Here is a 19,140-nt window from a genome sequence, read left to right as displayed (position 1 = left end):
CTGGAGGGCTGCAGAGTATTTGCTGTTCCACAGTACCTATGCAGGCATATGGTGGGCCTTTTTCAGTATTCATGGAGCCTCCTGAACCTTTATGATAATTGAATCAGTTAGAGTGCTGAGTGGAGCAAGCATAAAACCTGTTAACCTAAAGGTCAGCTCTGTGCATTGTTTATTTATCAGTAGGTGAAAGAGCTAAATCGGCAGCTTCTGTCACAGTCACAGTAAAAAATCACCTATAATATTAACAGGGAGTAGATAAATTGCAAAACATGGATTAGAATGATAAACAGAATGAGGTAAAATATGGAATATATAATGAGAGATGCAGAAAGACTTTACTGGGCTGTAAAATATGCAGGTTGGTTATGGCAATGTTATTGGTTATAATTAGTCACTAGTGCTCTAGAAAAATGTCAACAAAAGCTAGAACTTCAATTCTAAATGGGCTTCTTATACATTTCCATTCCTGTGTAATAATGTCCTAAAGGATAGTTTCATGACATCAGATAGGGTTTTCTAAAATTACTTCTGATAGATTTTGATCTCAAAACAAATTTCAATTTACTTTCTAGAGAAAAATATATCTTAAAGGTTACCAAATGTTTTTTATCCTACTGGAGGAAGAGAAAAAATAGTCTTAAGCTTGTCTAGATCACTTACATTTTTTTCTCCTTTACAGAACCGGGACCTATTGACCCTCCATTTCTTTTGGATGTGAGGTCAAGAACAATGACTCTCAAGTGGCAGCATCCTTCAAGACCCAACGGTATTATCATCCATTATAACATTTACAAAAATGGCCATTTTCATTCAGTGCTTCCAGGAAAGGTCTCTAACAGCACAGTGCTTCACTTACGCCCCAATACTACCTACTATTTTCAGGTAGAAGGATGTACTTCAAAAGGATGTTCCCTTTCACCTGAGACCCAGGCTGTATGGACTCTTCCAGATGCTCCAGAAGGTATTCCAGACCCAGAACTGTATTCTGATACACCAACATCGGTACTTATATCTTGGAAACCTCCTCTCTACCCCAATGGTCTAGTGGAGAATTTCACTATTGAGAGAAGGTCCAAGAGAATGGAACAAGTAGCCACACTGGTGACGCTCCCAGGGAATCATTCCATGAAGTTTATTGATCAATCTGCTACTCTTAGCCCATGGACAAGATATGAATACCGAATATTAATGAGTACATTGAATGGAGGCACAAACAGCAGTGCTTGGGTAGAAGTTACCACAAGACCATCACGACCTGCTGGGGTACAGCCACCTGAAGTGCTGGTCTTAGGACCAGATATGGCCAAGGTATGATAATTGTTGCATTTTCCCCCTTTGCAGACTTACCCTTGATTGACTCTGTGTGGAACAGAGCCATCTACTGGCAAAACTAGCATCTCTACTGCCTTAGGCATTAGCTGAAGAAGGTAACATTCTGGCCAGTGGCCCAAACCATTTTGAATTCAGCGTCAGTTTTTCATCTGTTCCTGTATCCTCTTAATTATATTGTTGAGATGCTTCCATTTTCCTCACACACCTGAAATGCTTTGAATGTCACAATGGGATGCTTAGCTTAACCACCACGTCAGAATTAAATAGATCAAAAAATGAGAAGAGTTGGGAAAATAGTAAGGACTGGATTAGTATGCTAACAGAAGGTCCAAGTTACCAATATTCTATTTAAAAAATGATCAAAAGAGCAAAATGATTGGCAAATGAAGTAAAAATAGCATATTACAGGTCTATCTAGGAAGTCTTCAATTATTCACAACATTCATCTGGGAATGAGCTCTAGAGGACAAGATAACTACCATTGTTTTGGCTTGCATACAAACTTCATTCAAGGGAAATTAGTGTAACCAAACAGGAGGGAGTTTTGTAGCTTAGAAGCCTCTTTTGTGTAAATACACACATGCTTCCATGGATTCAGTCTTGTACTAATGCCAAAAGCATTGGTACAGTAGCTTCAGTAGCTTGCTCACCAGAGCACAAAACAAAGGCCATTTGCATAAAAGCAAAGTTCATCTGTTAAAATTATTATTTGGGTTTCTATTGTGTTGATGCCTTCCCTTCTGCCCCATGCCTCCTCATTAGGGAAACCATAAAAGATGTTCAAAAATATAGAGTTAGAAGAAATGAATTTAAACTATAAAAAATATGCTTCCCCACACACATTTTCATTAATTAGCTTCAATGTGAGAGAGACTGAACCACGCATTTTTAGTATTAGAAACATGAAAAATGTATAGAATTTTATCTTGTTTCTATATTTAAAAAGAATTAATTTCAAGATTACCATGAAAATGTTTATACATTTGTCATGATCAATTCTTCTTTAAAATTCCTTAGTATAGTATATTAAAAGATTTAATCTCCTAAAAATGTATAGGTAATTTTTGGAATTGTTTTCCATTTAAAGGAAAATTAACCTTGAAGTGGTTAATTATTTTGGAATATTTTTTCTTTGTTGGAGGGATTAACAAAAATTTTAATAGCCACATTGCTATATGGCTACTAAAATTTTTGTTAATCTCTATGTAGCAAATCGTCCATCTTCAGGACGGCAAAGCTTCAGAATGGACACACCCGGGATTCCCTCTTTTTTAATTTGAGCGACTAGGCATTGTTTCTCAAGGAAAGTCTGAAAATGAACAAATAATTTTAATTTTTAGTTGAATGATAGCCACTCATGCATGGATCTATCTTGCTCAGCATAGCTGCATGAGGATCAAAGGTAGGCAAAGACGATTTGTCAGACTTATTGTCTTTTCCCATTTCCTTTGATTGCCCCTTCCTACTTTTTACTTCATCCAGTAACAAAATCACACTTACAACCTGTCAACCTGAAATAGAAAAGGTTGTACTAGATGAGGGAGACAGAGAGGGCAAAATATGGATCATTTTTAAAGTTCCAACATAAATTCTAGGCGTTCCCATGAGTCCCCTGGGGCAATGATAACCCCAGGTTAGGAATCTGAAAGTATATATGACTTGGTGCCAGAAATATGTAGAAATTGTGCACTAGCAATGGCTTAAAAAAAAATCTAACTTTTATTAGGGTTCAAATTATTGCAGGAAAATCAAAAGCTATCAAGAGGCAGAGTCAGCAAGAATATTTAATCTCTTCTAGAACGTGGTTAGGTATTTTAAAACAGTTGTTTAATAGCATAAGGCTTTCACATTATCAAATTATAAACAGTAGAATCTTAAAGATGCACTGAAGTTCTTCAGAACATGTGGCATAGTAGTTAAATAGAGAAATAGTGGCTGATCTATAGCTTTGAGAAAGGCAGCTTAAAGATATTAAAAAGGATATGAATGTCAAGTTGAGAAGGTGGAGGATAGAAGAGAAGCTAGTCCTTAATGCAACAGTACAATATCTTTTGTATTTTTAGTCAAAACATTGGAAAGGATATCCTTTCCCATTTGAACCAAAAGTACCTATTCTTATCTCTAGCCTTGGGTGATTTCCTTCTAAGATACAATGAGATACCCTGAGATACAGTGTGCCAAAATGCAACTACAATAATCAAAACTTCTGTGTTCTATGACTGCCATGTGCTCTTCTATCTCCTCTATCTGATTAAGAGATTTTGAAACTTGAATCATTGCCATGTTCAAGTATTCTAGCTAATACCTGTAGCTCTAATAAATCTATAAACTTAAAACTCAGACTGAATTCCCTATGTCTGTTTAAGAAAGATGTATTCTCTGAAGATAAGATTTGAATATTTCCAGAAACTTAAATGCCAACCTGAAAAAAAATGATTACTTCTTCTTACTAAAGCATTGGTTTTGCTAGTTCTGTGCTTGCTAACTATTGCCATCTTGATCATCAGAGCTATGAGTATGAGGTCACCTACAAGGACTTCCAAGAATTCTCCTGTTATGGTTTCATTTTCTATGTTCTCTGTCCGGAAATTAGGAAAAGGAACACAGCAAAGCTTCAATTAATGAAGAACCAAGCATTGACATTATGGGCTTTCTATTTTATTGATAGGAGAGAGATTGCTTAACAGTAAAATGATGGAAGATATTAATTGTCCCATATCATAATCAAATTAATTATAAATAACAAAGTTTAATGATATTTCATTTGAGAAAGATTGCTTTATGATTCCATATTTTTCCAATGATTTTGGATGCGAGCACTATAATGCATCTTGTAAAGATATTTAATAATATGACTTTAAGATCTTGGGCTTGGATCTTTAAAATTAGAAATTAGAAACCATCTAATACTACTCTTTCATTTTGCAAATAAGTAGACTGAGCCTATAGAAGCTAGGCTGAAGTTCACATTAATCTGAAATTGGAACCTAAATTTCTTTACTTCTAAGCTTTTTTTTTTCTTTTTCTAAAATGCCTTGCTATTTTTAAACATTCAGCTGTCTGATAACTTGGATTTTTTTTTTTCAGAATAGTCCAAGCCACTTATTAAAAAGATATTGTCCTTACCAAAGAATGGGGCTTATTCTTTATTCTCACTGCTACCCTCTTTCTTTATATAATACTACATAAAAAATCTGTGATACACAATAGAACAAAGAGAAAGGAGTAAATTGTTTTATTTTTAATATATATTAACTCTGTAAATTCTAAGGTTTATTGTAGATGCTATAACAATATTTTTTTTTCTTGGAGAATAACAACATAAAATTTAAGCTACTTAAATTGATGTGTTAATGTTTTTCAGACAATTAGGTAATTTTTAAAGGCTGAAAGTCATTGAAAACTAATAGCTGAAAACATTTTAACTATCTAAAATTATCAATAATATTAGACATAAATTTGTACAAATTAATAATTCTACTTCAACCACTTATTAATTACTGGAAAAGTCACTCTCTCATAGTCTATTTCTTCATCTGTAAAAAGGAAGTAATGGTTGTTATAGTACTTAATTGAACATTGTTGTGAGGATCAAATGAAATAATATATGTTAAGTGCTTGAAAAAACTTAGAACATGGATAAGTGTAGTAGTACAATAATAATTATCACTATTAATACCATTATACATAAAGAGGGATATAGTCAAATACTACCTGGACAAGATGACAAATTAGTTATACACGAGTAAACAAAAGCACCTCGTTGCCTTCCATGAGTTCTAAGTCACCAGGCCCTTGATATGATTAAGGGCCATTGTACAGAAAGAAACATACAATTACTGAATTACTGGTGATGACCTTTAATGTTGGATTTGAAGGAGGAAAGATGCCCCAATTTCTAAAAAACAAATAAATAAAAATAAAAAGAGAGACTATGATACAACCTTCAAACCACAGGGCAATGAACCTTGAATTAATTATTAGAGACAAAGTTTGTGAGCATTTCTATGGGAAAATAGTGATCACTAACAGCCTGGTCATGCTAGATTAACCTCATATTTTTCTTCACTAGTATAACCAAACTGATAGATCAGAAAAATGCTATCGACTTATTATACATATAAAGACTCCTAAAGTTATAATTTTAGATTAGATGGATTGAAATAGGATAAATGATGATATAGTGAAGTAGATTTAGAACTAGTTAAATGCTCAGACTCATAGAGTAGTCATTAATAATTTGCCATCAGTTCAAGGCAGCGGAGGGGGATGGGAAGGAGAAATTCTTGACCTGTACTGTTATTTTTTCTTTTGATTACAGTCAGTGGGTATGTAACACTGACTTCCTTTATATTAAAGCAACCAAGTATTAGTTATCAAATTAACTTTGATTTTCTTTAGTGATTGCTGTATAAACTCTGTGGAAACTTTTTTGGCAGTCTTCATAAATATTACAATATAGAATGAATAATTGTGTAGATGATAAGACCAACTCCTTTATTTGTGTGTGTAAAAAGAATACAGGAACCATATTTTTGTTTGTATTCCACTTCCTTTTTTTTTTTTTTTTTTTTTTTTGGGATGGGGGAGACTTTGTTTTGTTTTGTGGAAGAACAGGGTTGATACAATTCACTTTCTTCAGTTGCTTGATGATATGTTGATTAATGATTAATTTATATTTATATATAATATATATAATATAATATATATAATTTATATTTGCAACATCAATAATTAAACTTGTACATATATTTAGTTAAAAGACTTTGTGATTTCTTAATAACCTTTAGTCTTTTTCTTACTACTCCTCCAACTTTATGGCAGGCATAGAAGAGGACCATGTAGAACTCTATTTCTTTGTTTTAATTTGACCTGTGACATTATCTATGAGGAAATACTTCTACCAATATACATCAGCCATTCCTCTGCAGCTGAGTCTTTTATTTTTTGGGGGGGTGGGAGGCACTAAGCAGAGCCCAGATTTATTTTGGAACTTTCAAAGGAAATCCAACAAGATGATCTCCTATTTAAAGGAAAAATAAAAATAAAAGAGACTCAATCTTCCAAGTGTATAGAATCAGAGAAACAAAATCTAACTGTTAGAAATTGACTGACAAAACTAGAGATGAAATGATTTCTTACAATCACCTATCGAAATTTCTATCCACCATGCTTTGGATGATATGCTAAAGATTAGCATATGTTTCTATACTAAAGATTGGAATCTTGCCCTATACAGGTTAAAAAGTAAGCCATACTAAATAGTTATCACCATTTCTATGAAAATAATTTGTAGATTTAGATTAAAATACACCAACTGACCATGCTAAAAAAAACAAACAAAATAATTGTTTTCTGAGTTGTAATTTTTTAATGGCATAAATCTGATTTCTTTAATTTTTGAATTGGAGAAAATAAGGCTGTCTGAAAGTTTACAGAGTAATTATGTTCAATCAGTTAATCTCTCCCAATAGTTTTCTCAATGGGGCTTTCTCTAGTACCTTTCCTTTCATAACCTCAACAGTGGGATTTGAATCAATGAACAAACCATTCCTGTATCCAACACAAACTGTCTTCTGAGTCATTGCCTGCTTTCATGTACTGCCAAGATCTAGCTTGAACTCTCAGAAGACTCAGGATGAAGAAGGGGGAGGTTGTGTAACATGGATCAATCACATGGATTGTTGCTGTGATAGCTCTTACACTGGAAGGCCCAATCATTCCCCTGAGCCTGACCTTGGCTCATTCTTCAAGTTCGTTCTCTCCCTCTCTCTCATTCGCTCTCGCTTACTTTCTCTTGCTCGCTCTTGCTCTCTCTGTGAATCTTCATCTCTCTCTCTCTCTCTCTCTCTCTCTCTCTCTCTCTCTCTCTCTCTCTCTCCCTTTCCTCCTCCCTCCCTCCCTCTCTCTCTTCCCCCTCTCTTCTCTGTCTCTTCTTTCTTCTCCCTCTCTCCTTCCCTCCCTCTTCCCTCTCTTTATCTCTCTCTTCCTCCCTCCTCTCTCTTCTCTCTCTCCCTTCCTCTTTTCCCCTCTCTGTCTCTCTCTCTCTGTTTCTCTCTATGTTTCTGTTTCTCTCTCCCTCTCTCTCTCCCTCCTCACCCTCCTTCTCACGCTCTCTCCTCTTTGTCTCTTCGTTCCTCTCCCTCTCTCCCTTTACCTCCTTCCTTACCTCTCCTTCTCTTCCTCCATCCCTCCCCTCTATGTCTCTCTCTTTCTCTCTATCTCTATGTCTGTCTCTTTCTCTCTCCCTCTCCTTCTCTCTATCCCTCCTCCTTTCTCTCTCCTCTGTCTCTATCTCTTCTTTCCTCTCTCTCTCTCCCTCCCTCAATCTTTCTCTCTCTCTCCCTTCCTCCCTCCCTCCTTCCTGCCCTCCCTACCACTTTCCCTCCCTCCCCCCCTCACTTCCTCCCTCCCTCTCTCTCCCTCTTCCATTTTCTCTCCCTCTCCCTCCCTTCCTTCCTCCCTCTTCTTCTCCTTATTCCTCCCAATATTTTTTCTCACTTTTCATTTATTTGACATTGTCTGTATCTAGTCACATTCTTGCTGGTTCATAAGAATCCTGTCTAGAACTTTGTTACTTCCAGAATAACTCAGTAAAACAGAATAAGAAAAAAATTGGCATGCAGTTCAGCCACAGGGCAAAGTTTTCTAGAACTATCAGGACTGCTACTAAACACTTGGTGTTTTCTTCTGAAAAGCTTCTAGGCCATTGCTGACCTTAAGGGAATTTTCATTATTTTTTCCAATTTTAGTCAAAGCAAAATATTGAAAATCTTTAGCTCTGTTCTCTCTGAATGATATTTTCTCCCTTTTCCTATAAGATTGGAGTTTGTAGTCTTATTCAATCTGATTGATACTTCTTTCCATTTATGATTATCTGTGCTGTGATAGATATTTAGGTTGAAAATTGACCAAGGTGTGTTTTTCAGCATGATAATATTATAAAGAAAAAAATGCTGGAACAAAGAATATACCTGTGATCACTGACATAGGGTACATTAGCTGTTACTCAGAGTTAACTATCTCTTAAAAGAAATATCAAGAAATCTAAAGTAATGGAGTTTTACTTAGATGTATGTATTACATAGAGAGATCATAGATTTAGAAGGAAAAAAAACTTAGAAGCTCCAAATTTTAGATTTTATATTTATTTGTTTATATGAGGAAACTAAAGTATAAGGAGATAAAGTACCTTCCCCAGAGTCACAGTTAGAATTTAAACCTGCAATTTTGAACTCTTTCCAATGTACCACATCGCCTCTCTAAATGTTTTGGTTTCCCTCCCCACTTACAATGTTTTGTGATTCTTTAAAATATTCTAGTAAAGTATTTTGTGTTCCCAGCAGTGTAGTGTATGTGAAGCAGCAGTGTGGAGCTGGACTAGAGGTCGCTACATTCACGTTCAAGTTTGGATTCTGGTGCTTATTATCTGTGTAACCATGGAAAATCTTTTTTGTAAATTACCTTCATTTTGTGTGAAATTGAGGAAATATCATTTGTACAACCTTTGAGTTCTCTCTTTCAAAAAAAAAAAACCTAACACATGGTATTTGCTTGGCAATCTTTGAAAAATCAGGAATAACATTACAAACACCACAGGATTAAAAAAGTACAATGATTCTGAAGTCCATGTCAAGGATTATATTCTTATACAATAAGGCAAAATAAGGAATTGGAGTGTTTTTAAGGAATAGTGAAGAGCCTCATTGTGAGGAACAGTTGAAGATGGGATTTAAAAGGTAGATTGGGATTAAACCATTTCTTTGCTAAGAAATTCTGATTTATATTGACAAGTATCATGATGCTATCGAACAGTTCTAAGTAAAATAATGACATGATGAACAATTGGTATGACACAAATTAGTAGAGGATGAGTTCAAATTGGGGGATGCAAATACTGGTTAGGAGTTATGAGGAACAGTGGGTTCAGCAGATATCCAATATAAAAAGAAAAGAGGATTGGGCTGAGAATGAATTATTACTATTATGAGAAACCCAGAATCTCTTACAAATGAGAGAATATTCAAAATATACATCTCAGTTTTAATTCCCAGCAGTCATTCCTTTAAAAAGTTCTTGTTCACAATTGAAAAATCAAATAGTAGGAGGAGAGAATATTTAACATACCAACTCAATTTGAAAAAAAAAGACTCACTAATTCCAATGTTAAACTATTTTCTTATGGTGGAAAGGAAATGATGATTCATTAGAATGCACCATTATATTCATTATAATAATATCATTATAATCATTTCTGGAGAAAAAAGCAAGGATAAATGTATGGAAACATCATCTCATTAATTTTTGTTCATTTTCTCTTCATTTTCAGTATAAATTTCATAATATCTTGAAATTTTATTCATGTCTTCTCTCAAGTTTGAGCTATAATGCTTTTCCAACTAACGTACACACACACACACACACACACACACACACATATATGTCTTAGAGAAAGAGGTCACCTAAAGAATCATAATCAACTGAATTTTTGGTACAGTATGACAGATATGGAAACATGTTTAGAAGAATTACACATGCCTATCCTGCATCAGATTGCTTGCTATCTTGGGGAGGAGGATAAAGGATGAAGAGGGAGAAAAAAAATGAAACACAATGTTTTGCAAAAGTAAATATTGAAAACAATCTTTGCATGTGTGTGGAAAAATAAAATACTTTTAAGAAAAAGAATCATGGTCAAAAAAAAGGTAAAAAGACCAAACACCAAAAAACAAAACATACAAAGAACAATTGGCGCTTGTAGAACCTGGTTCACTTGATTATCAATAAATAAATGTAGTCTTGATTTTTGGATTTGCCCATTTCTGAGTGTAAATGTTGACATTGAAAATTTAACAATTTGCTTTTTAAAAGTCTTTTCAAGATGGCTCCAGCATGTCTGTGCCTGGAATTTTCTCCCTCCACTCCAGATTCTGACTTTCCTGGCTTCATTCAGGTATCACCCTCTGCAAAAAATCTATTCCTAACATCTCTGTGAGAATATCTGCAATTTCTCCTCTGTATCTCTTTTTTTTACATGTTTGTTTGCATACTGTCTCCCTAGATACAAAGTATATTCTTACATATAAGAAAATTGCACTCTCTATATAAGAATTGATTATGTCTTGTGGTCTGGCTCCTATAGTACTTGCTTTTTTTTTTCTCCAGAAGTACTCAGTATTTATCTCAGAAAAGTTCAATAACTGAATTGCTCAGCAACTTCCAAAATCTCAAAACTTTATCGGGTTTTATTGAATACTACAACAATAGTATTGAAATTTACAATCCACAGGAACAATGTGAGATAAAGGAGTCTGGTGCTTTACGTAATTGAGTTGTAAACAAGCAAACTATCAAATCCTGTGGCTGCCCTATTGATGCATGGGGATGTGTGAATTTTCTCCATGTGTTTACACAGTGTTCTTTGACATAGCCACAGTGGAGATGAATCACTAAGGTGCTGCGTATTTGACAGTCCTAGAACATGTTGAGATGGAAAACCAGATCGAGGAAACAGCATTTCATTTAGTTCATGGTGTATTGTTAATTGATCTAAAACCATTCATTGCTATTCAGGTGTAAGGATTCTCTAGCAAATGGATAATTAGAAGGTGAATTCCTTAGAAGGGGGAAAAAGACACAACAAAGCATATCTCCAAATTTTGTTAAATTGAATTGTCCGCTTTTTATATACCTATGCTAATTTTAAACATTTCTTTGTTTACAGGTTATTTGGACTGCCCCTCTCATCCCAAATGGAGACATACTCAGCTATGAAATCTGCATGCCAGACCCAAGAATTGTGGTCACCCCCAGAGGCAGCAATATTTCAATATTCAGTCAAATAATGACCAATCTCATTCCTTTCACAAACTATTCAGTCACCATAGTGGCTTGCTCAGGAGGTGGGGGACATCTTGGAGGATGCACAGAGAGTTTGCCTACTCATATCACCACCCAACCCACACTACCCCAGGGTATTAATCCTTTGTCGGTGACTCCAGTGAGTGAGTCTTATATTGGGGTTTCTTGGCAGCCACCTAGTAGACCCAATGGACCTCACTTGAGGTAATTGATTTTAATATTATCTAAATATGTTATTTCTAGAGAAAAGAGTATTAATACTTTTTTATTTGCTGATGTTTCATATCTTACACTCAAAGTGATATGGCACTATAATACATACTTAGAATAGTAAAGTTCATTTCTTAATACTATAAATACTTAACTCCTCTCAATATAACAACTATTTTTGTCACCCTATGCATATCTATTCCTGATTTCAAAAAATATATTTTGTTAAACTTTACTAATCACCTAAATTAGTTTAAATATTAATTTCACAAGGTCAAATTTTTAGGGAAAAATAAATTTCGCCGTCATGAAATGGGCAAAGCATAGCTAGATAATTGTTAGCCTGAAGAAGATCTGAATGTGACTTCTAAGTTTAATATAAAATAGCAGTAAAGATTACATTAGGCTGTACTAGGAGATCCATAAGGCCCAAACAAGTTATTGATGATAATGAAAAATAACATATAAATGAAAATATACAGTCCATAATAATTTAAATATAATAATTTTGTTGAGAAATACAACTAGTGTCAGTCAATGGCCATAAGAAAGGTAGTTTAAAAGACTAGAGAGCACTTAGTTATTAAATACTTTTGGGGGGTAAAAGATATGACAGCTAAAGACAAAAAGAATTATTCTGAGGGTATGTAGTGATAAAAATGAAAGATAAAAAGAGTAAAAAATATAGAAAGAAAATATAGAAAAATCTGCAAAGAATTTTTTGTTACATAGGAAAAGAGAATTATCATACTTATATTTTAATTGCACAGTTCTTTCTATGCTTATAGAAGAAGCAGAAATGACACTAATGAGAAAAAAATGAGAAAAACAGTAGATTAGATCCAACATACAGGTAAATTGTGCTGTAGGTATCATAATTGTAAAAGCATTGAAAGACTGCTTCACAGACTGTCTGAAGGAGGAAAAGCAATCAAAGACATAAAAAAACTCACCTTATTGCTACTGAAAATGGAGACTTAGAAATATCAAAAATTACCAAAATATATGTCTGCTTCTCCACTTAGTAGCATTTTTATAATAATAACATACAGAAGCATTAAAATATTCTTGATGGAAGTGTTGGTAAAGATAAAATTAAAAATGGTCTTCCATAAGGGATGTTATACAATAGACCAAGTTGATCAAAATATAATTGACAAAAATATGTAAATACATTTATTGTTTTACATACACACACACACAAACACTGTTCTTTCTGTAGCATATAATGAAGTTTTTCACCATTTACTAGATTTTCTCAAGATTATTAATGTCCTTCCTCAAATGAGTCCCCCAGAAAAGAACAAAAAAAAAATACTTTTTTGCTCTAAGACTAAATATACTTGAACTATAATTTTTGGACAGTGGGAATCTTCACATATTCAAATAGACCTTGATAGATAGATATTGATATACATTGATATCTAGATAATAGAGATTGATATCTACATAGATAAATAATAGATATTGATATATAGATAATGTATAGATAGATATTGATATCTAGATTGATAGACAATAGATGGATATTGATATGTGTTGCTATCTAGATATCTATCTAGATAATAGATATTGATATCTGAATGAATAGGTAATAGATATATAGATATTGGTATATTGATATTTAGATAGTAGATGTTGATCTCTAGCTAGATAATAGATGATAGACATTGGTATATATTGATATCTACATAATAAATATAGATAATCAATAATAAATATTGGTATCTAGTTATATATTGATTTATAGATATCTAGATAATAGACATTGATTTTAGATAAATAATAGATGATAGATATTGATATATATTTTTATCTATACAGATAGATAGATAGATATTGATTTCTGTATAGATATCTAGTTAATAGATATTGATAACTATATAGATAATAGATATTGATATCTTGATCAATATCCAGATAATAGATATCTATCAATATCAATATCTAATATCTAGTTAGATATTTATATATATGTAGATATCTAAATAGATAGCTACATAAATATCTAGATATCAAAATCTAGATATTGCTATATATTGATAACTAGATAGGTAGATAGGGCAATTATGTGATGCAATGGGTAGAGTTCCATCCTTGGTGTCAGCAGGATCTGAGTTTAAATCCAGCCTCAGACAGTTGTTAGCTGTGTGACTCTATGAAGCACTTAAACCTATTCACCTATCTCAGTTTCCTCATCTGCAAATTGAGCTGGAGAAGGAAATAGCAAACCACTACATTATCTTTGTCAAGAAAACCCCAAATGGAGTCATAAAGAGTCAGATTTGATTAACCAGCAAAAATAACTTCTCTATATATACAATAATGGTTATATTTATATCTGTATATATTATAAATACATTTAATGATTCCATACATCATCCAATAGAGCAACATAGCACTTTAAGACTATTCTTCCCACAAGGTATGTTTATTTCATACATCAAGATTTCTTGAAAAGTATATTAAAAAGAATAATTATTTCATGACCCCTCTACTCATAAATATCAATTAAGACATAAAGCAGGAAGCTGTATTCTTCACTGGACAGAGATTATCTAGTGCAGAGCCCAAATTGAAAAGGAATTTTCTGTGGATGGCAAAGCCCTCCAGATGCTTCTATTTGTGGATCATTTTGTGGTGTGGTAACATTATAGAGCTACATGGAAAAAACCAATAATTTCTCAAAAATATACATTGTAATCATCTACAGAGGAAAACCAAGAGGATGAAAGATTTTTATTGTTTGGATAATGGCATCAAGTTTTATATCAGATAGGCAATCTCCAGAGTGCATTCATCAGTATGTTTATATACATTCATGCACATATACATTAAAAACTAACAGTCTATATAAAATTAAATGAGAAGAGGAAAGTGGAATGGATTGCCTTTAGGAAATTGTAAATCTTTTTTAATGATCTTAAACTTTTTCCTTAAATGAGGGCCCTTATTTTTAATACATTATTTTATCGATGTTATGTGGCACCAGGTCATAGAATTTTCTCTAAATGGCAGTTTCTAAAGATTGAAAACTGAATATTACTCTAAAAATAAAGAGAGATTCATGTTAAATGTGAGTAGCTTCTTACATATTACAAATCTAGTACTCCAAAGAAAAAGCAATTTAAAAGATGTCATCATGTGACAAGAGTGAGCCATAATTGGTTGATAGCTAAGTACTTCACTGGCATCCTCAAGATGTCAGGAAAAAGTGAAGATATTCTCAATCAAGAGGTGTATACTCTATAGGGAATTTATTGGAAGTCAAAAGTCAAAATGGCATGATAAAGAGTCAGCAGGTTGCAACCTACAACATTGGAAGGATTATCCCACATGATGAGGTCATGGGTCTATCTGAATGTGTAAGTATTTTCAATGTCCAAGAATTGAAGAATTATAGTTTCAATTTAATCTGCCTTGATTAGAATACAACTGGTGTACTATAATCAATTTTGATTACCTCGTTTAAGGAAGGTCATTGATAATCTTGAGAATATAAAGAGAAGGGTAAAATGGTGAAAGAACTTCAGTTTATGCCATCAGAGGAGCATTTTAAGGAACTGGAGATATGTAACATGGAGTAGACTTGTATACATAATGGGAGACAGGGAGCAAGATGTCAGTCTTCAGGTGTTTGGTTGTCATAGGGGAAAAGGATTAAAATTGTGCTTAGTCCCCAAAGGCAAAGCTAATAGCACTGAATGGGAATGATGACAAGGCAAATTTAGGCTTCACTTTAGGAAAAACTACCTAACAATTAGAGCTAGCTAAAATGTGATTTATGCAAATTAGATTTTCCTAGGAGATCACCAAATTAGATTGGTGATCTCCTAGCAAAAACTGTGTGTCACTTATTAGATTGTAGTAGAAGAAATTCTTTTTTTATTTTTTCATGTATGATCTAGATAAGAGATTCTGTGATTCTCAACATGGTAACTGGTAAAAAAAAATTTAATTGACTCAGGATTAAAATTTTGTTACAAAAGTCATCACCACTGCTGCTTTTGCAATTCAGAAAACTCATGGAAAATGCAACCAGTATAGACCACGGAAAAAATTCATATCATAATTACTATATAAAGAGCTAATCTGGAGGGTCATGTACCATAGATTTTAAAGCCTAGATAGAAGATATCTTAGAGGACCCTTCAGTTCAAATTCTTCATTTTTATCAGTAAAGAAACTGATATCCAAGGAAGTTAAATGAGCAAATTCAGGTAATAATCAGAAGAAGTGGGATTTCAACCACTTAGTTGTTTTTTTTTTTATTATACCAGACTAGTTTCTCAAAATAGATTTTCAAAAGTTGATATCAGCAGAGTATACAGTTTGAAACTAGATGCATACAGTTTGTCCTCAAAGTCTTAGTGAAATTTTAAATTTTAATTTTAAATTACATTAATACTTTGAGGACACTTGGTATTTTCATTATTGGGTAGATTTTAGCAACAACAATTATATTATTTGTCAACTTTTGAAGCATTTTACCTCTTTGAGATTGCAGTTGACCTTAGTGTTTGGCAAATTTGATTATGTCAAATTATCTAAAATAATGAGCTTCTCATGAATGAAATAAAGTGAAATACTTCACTCACCTATTCTAACAGTTTCTTAAAATGACTGGCTAAAAACCTAACACCTGCCCCCCCCCAAAAAAAAATATTTCTCTGTGAAACTTGGGATCTGTAAGAACAGAATTATTTGTTTTCTTTAAATAGACACACACACACACACACACACACACACACACACACACACACATACAGACAGAACAACCTGAATTTTGGTAATAACATTAGTTGAGATAATCCCAGTGTTCTGCTTGTCTTTTGTGTTAGATATGAGCTTCTGAGACGTAAAATCCAGCAACCACTTGCATCAAATCCCCCTGAAGATTTAAATCTGTGGCGCACTATTTACTCAGGAACTCAGCGGTTTTACGAAGATAAGGGTCTTAGCAGGTGAGATTACACAAACTATAAAAAACCAATGCTAGCATTTTGTTTAGGGTATATTCAATAGTTCAGAGTGTTCTTTGTGTCTCTGTTGTGTGATCAGATTATCAGTTATGTAATAAAAACATGTTCTGTTCTCATCCATGGCATTAATCATTGTACTGCAACAGTCAGAAGGGTAATTGTTCGTCACTCTGAACTGTGCATTTAAAAACATTAAAAATGTTTTGTAGCTAGACTTTGGATGATGTCAGTATCTGCACTTGCAGCCAGATACTCTTTATAAAGATGCATTATTCAAAAGGAAACTTTGACAGTGTTACAACACAGACTGGTTTGGAGAAATACCTCAGTAGGAGTAACAATGATGGCAGCAGTAATCAAAATGTTCCATTCTCTGTAAAGCATTGTAAAGCAGTTATCAAGTTCTGTTTTGTTTGATTCTCATGATAATTGTCACAAAATGACACAATATCACAAATGTCACAAAATTTTCATTTTATAGAATTTTGGTGATATGAAAAAAATTGCCTGGTATTTAAATTTCTTCACCATCTGGCCCCTTCCCACCTTTCCAATCTTCTTACCATTTACTTCTTTCACTTCCAAATCTTTGTGTTTTAACTGACTATTATTATTGTTGTTATTTCAATTGTGTTCTACTCAGTGATCTCATTTAAGGTTTTCTTGGCAGATGTGCCACTTGGCAGTGGTCTTGCCATTTCTTTCTACAGCCTATTTTGTGGCTGAGGAACTGAGGCAAACAGGGTTAAGTGAGTTGCCCAGGGTCGCACAGCTAGTAAGTGTCTGAGGCCAAATTTGAACTCATTAAGATAAGTCTTCTGATTTCAAGCCCAGTGGTTTATCTACCATACCATCTAGCTGCCAAAATGGCTCTGTAGTCCATGCTAGAAATGTCTCCCTCCTCAATTCTACCTTACCTCCCAAGTTTCTTGAAATACAGCTCTAACTTCACATTCTGAAAGAAATATTTCCCAATCTACACACCATAATCTTTTTCCTGTTTTTGCCTTTTCTCTAACATTACCTTCCATTACACTCTCTGTATCTTATAAATTCTTAGTTAATTAAACATTATCCCCCCCATTAGAATGTAAGCTTCTTGAGAGAAAGGGTTGTTTTTTGTTTGTTTTTTTTTTCATTTTCTTTCTTTTTAGTGCCTGGCACATATTATGTGCTTAATAAAGATTTGTTGATAGACTAATCATCACAGTTATCTTTATTAAATGCTTCACACTTACTTGATAAAGTTAGAAAATAAGAAAGGTTTGTAACTTGGTGACAGCTAGTCAGTAGTGGGAGAAGATCTCAAACTCATATATTCTGGGTCAGAATTCTGCTATTTTTTCCATTATATTACAATGTCCCTCAAGGAATTATAGTCTCCTTTTGAAAAAGGACTTCCCTTTTCCAGGGAAGCATGTATTACAATGGAAAACAATCCTTTTTAGCAATTTGATGCTTAAAATATCAGAACATTAAACATTTTGTAAGTGTCTGAATAATTATATAAGCTTCACCTTGGCTCTTCACTGCTTGAGCAAAATCTATCAAAGTTCAGTATAGGGCTTGGGCTAATTGTCCAGTCAATGATCATCTCTTCTAAAAAACATTATGTAGTTGTTTTTTGGGAGAGAGTGTCTCCTGCAATTTAGCTAGCACTGAGTGAGAAAATTAGGAATTCCCAAATTATAAAAATGGCCACAAAAGTTCATCTTTCAAGATGGCTGTTTGGTGAAGTAAATTCAGGGAAAGAAACAGAAAAGGCAGGTGGGGGACTAAAGTCCAGGTTGAGTCTGGCCTGTACAACAATTGCTCTAGTTACCTTGTGCAAATGAATGTGGCAGATGTGGAAGAGTTGGGAAGAGGCACTCTACCCCCCCCCCACAACAAGAAACTCCAAAAGACTTACTGAATCTCCATGGATTCTATGGACAGAGAAATAAAGTGCTAAAAGTTAGATTCATTCCTTTGGGAAGGTCTACTAACTGTCAACAGACTATTGAATCATCACAAGCAGAAGATCAAGTAAGTGAGACTGAATATAGGACATAAAGCCAGAGTAGAGAGGCTGGATTGATGGAAGAGGAAAGGTTAAAAGAGGTCACAAAGAGAATAAAGGTTAATTTTATTATGAATGAGAGTATAAGAAGAAGAAAACTAGGAGATTGTGATTAAAGAGTAGAATTCTGGATTTTAGCATCTTTAATATATATAGTTTTATAAATTGAGATGTGACAGCCAAGCTATTCATGTACACATTCCTTTTGTGACTATAGCAGGAAAGAAATCTTTAAAGATAATGAGTTTAAGAAATTATATAATAAGAATATTAGAGAAATAATTAGCACAAATATTAAAGCACTAAAGATAATTAGGGAACATCTAAGTGGCACAGTGGATAATTTAGATTGGAGTCTGGAAGACTGTGAATTCAAATCTGATCTCAGACACTCACTAGCTGTGTGACCTTGGAAAGTCACTTTACCTATTTGCTTCAGTCTCCTCATCTGTAAAATGAGTCAAAGAAGGAAATGACAAATAATTTCAATATCTTTTCCAAGTTAGATAATAGAGATCAGACATGAATCCAGTAACTATACAACAATAATGACAACTATGGATAATTATGAAAGATGGAGTAGAGAGGATTTAGACACTAAAGTAGTTAGGAGAGTTTACAGGTTAAGCTGACATCAGTGGGTTCCAACAACAAAGATAGAGAGAACATGGGAAAATAATTGCATGAACGTCAAAG

The sequence above is a fragment of the Sarcophilus harrisii genome, chromosome 4, assembly GCF_902635505.1.
Source record: "Sarcophilus harrisii chromosome 4, mSarHar1.11, whole genome shotgun sequence".
NCBI lineage: Eukaryota > Metazoa > Chordata > Mammalia > Dasyuromorphia > Dasyuridae > Sarcophilus > Sarcophilus harrisii.
This window is presented reverse-complemented; position numbering follows the sequence as displayed.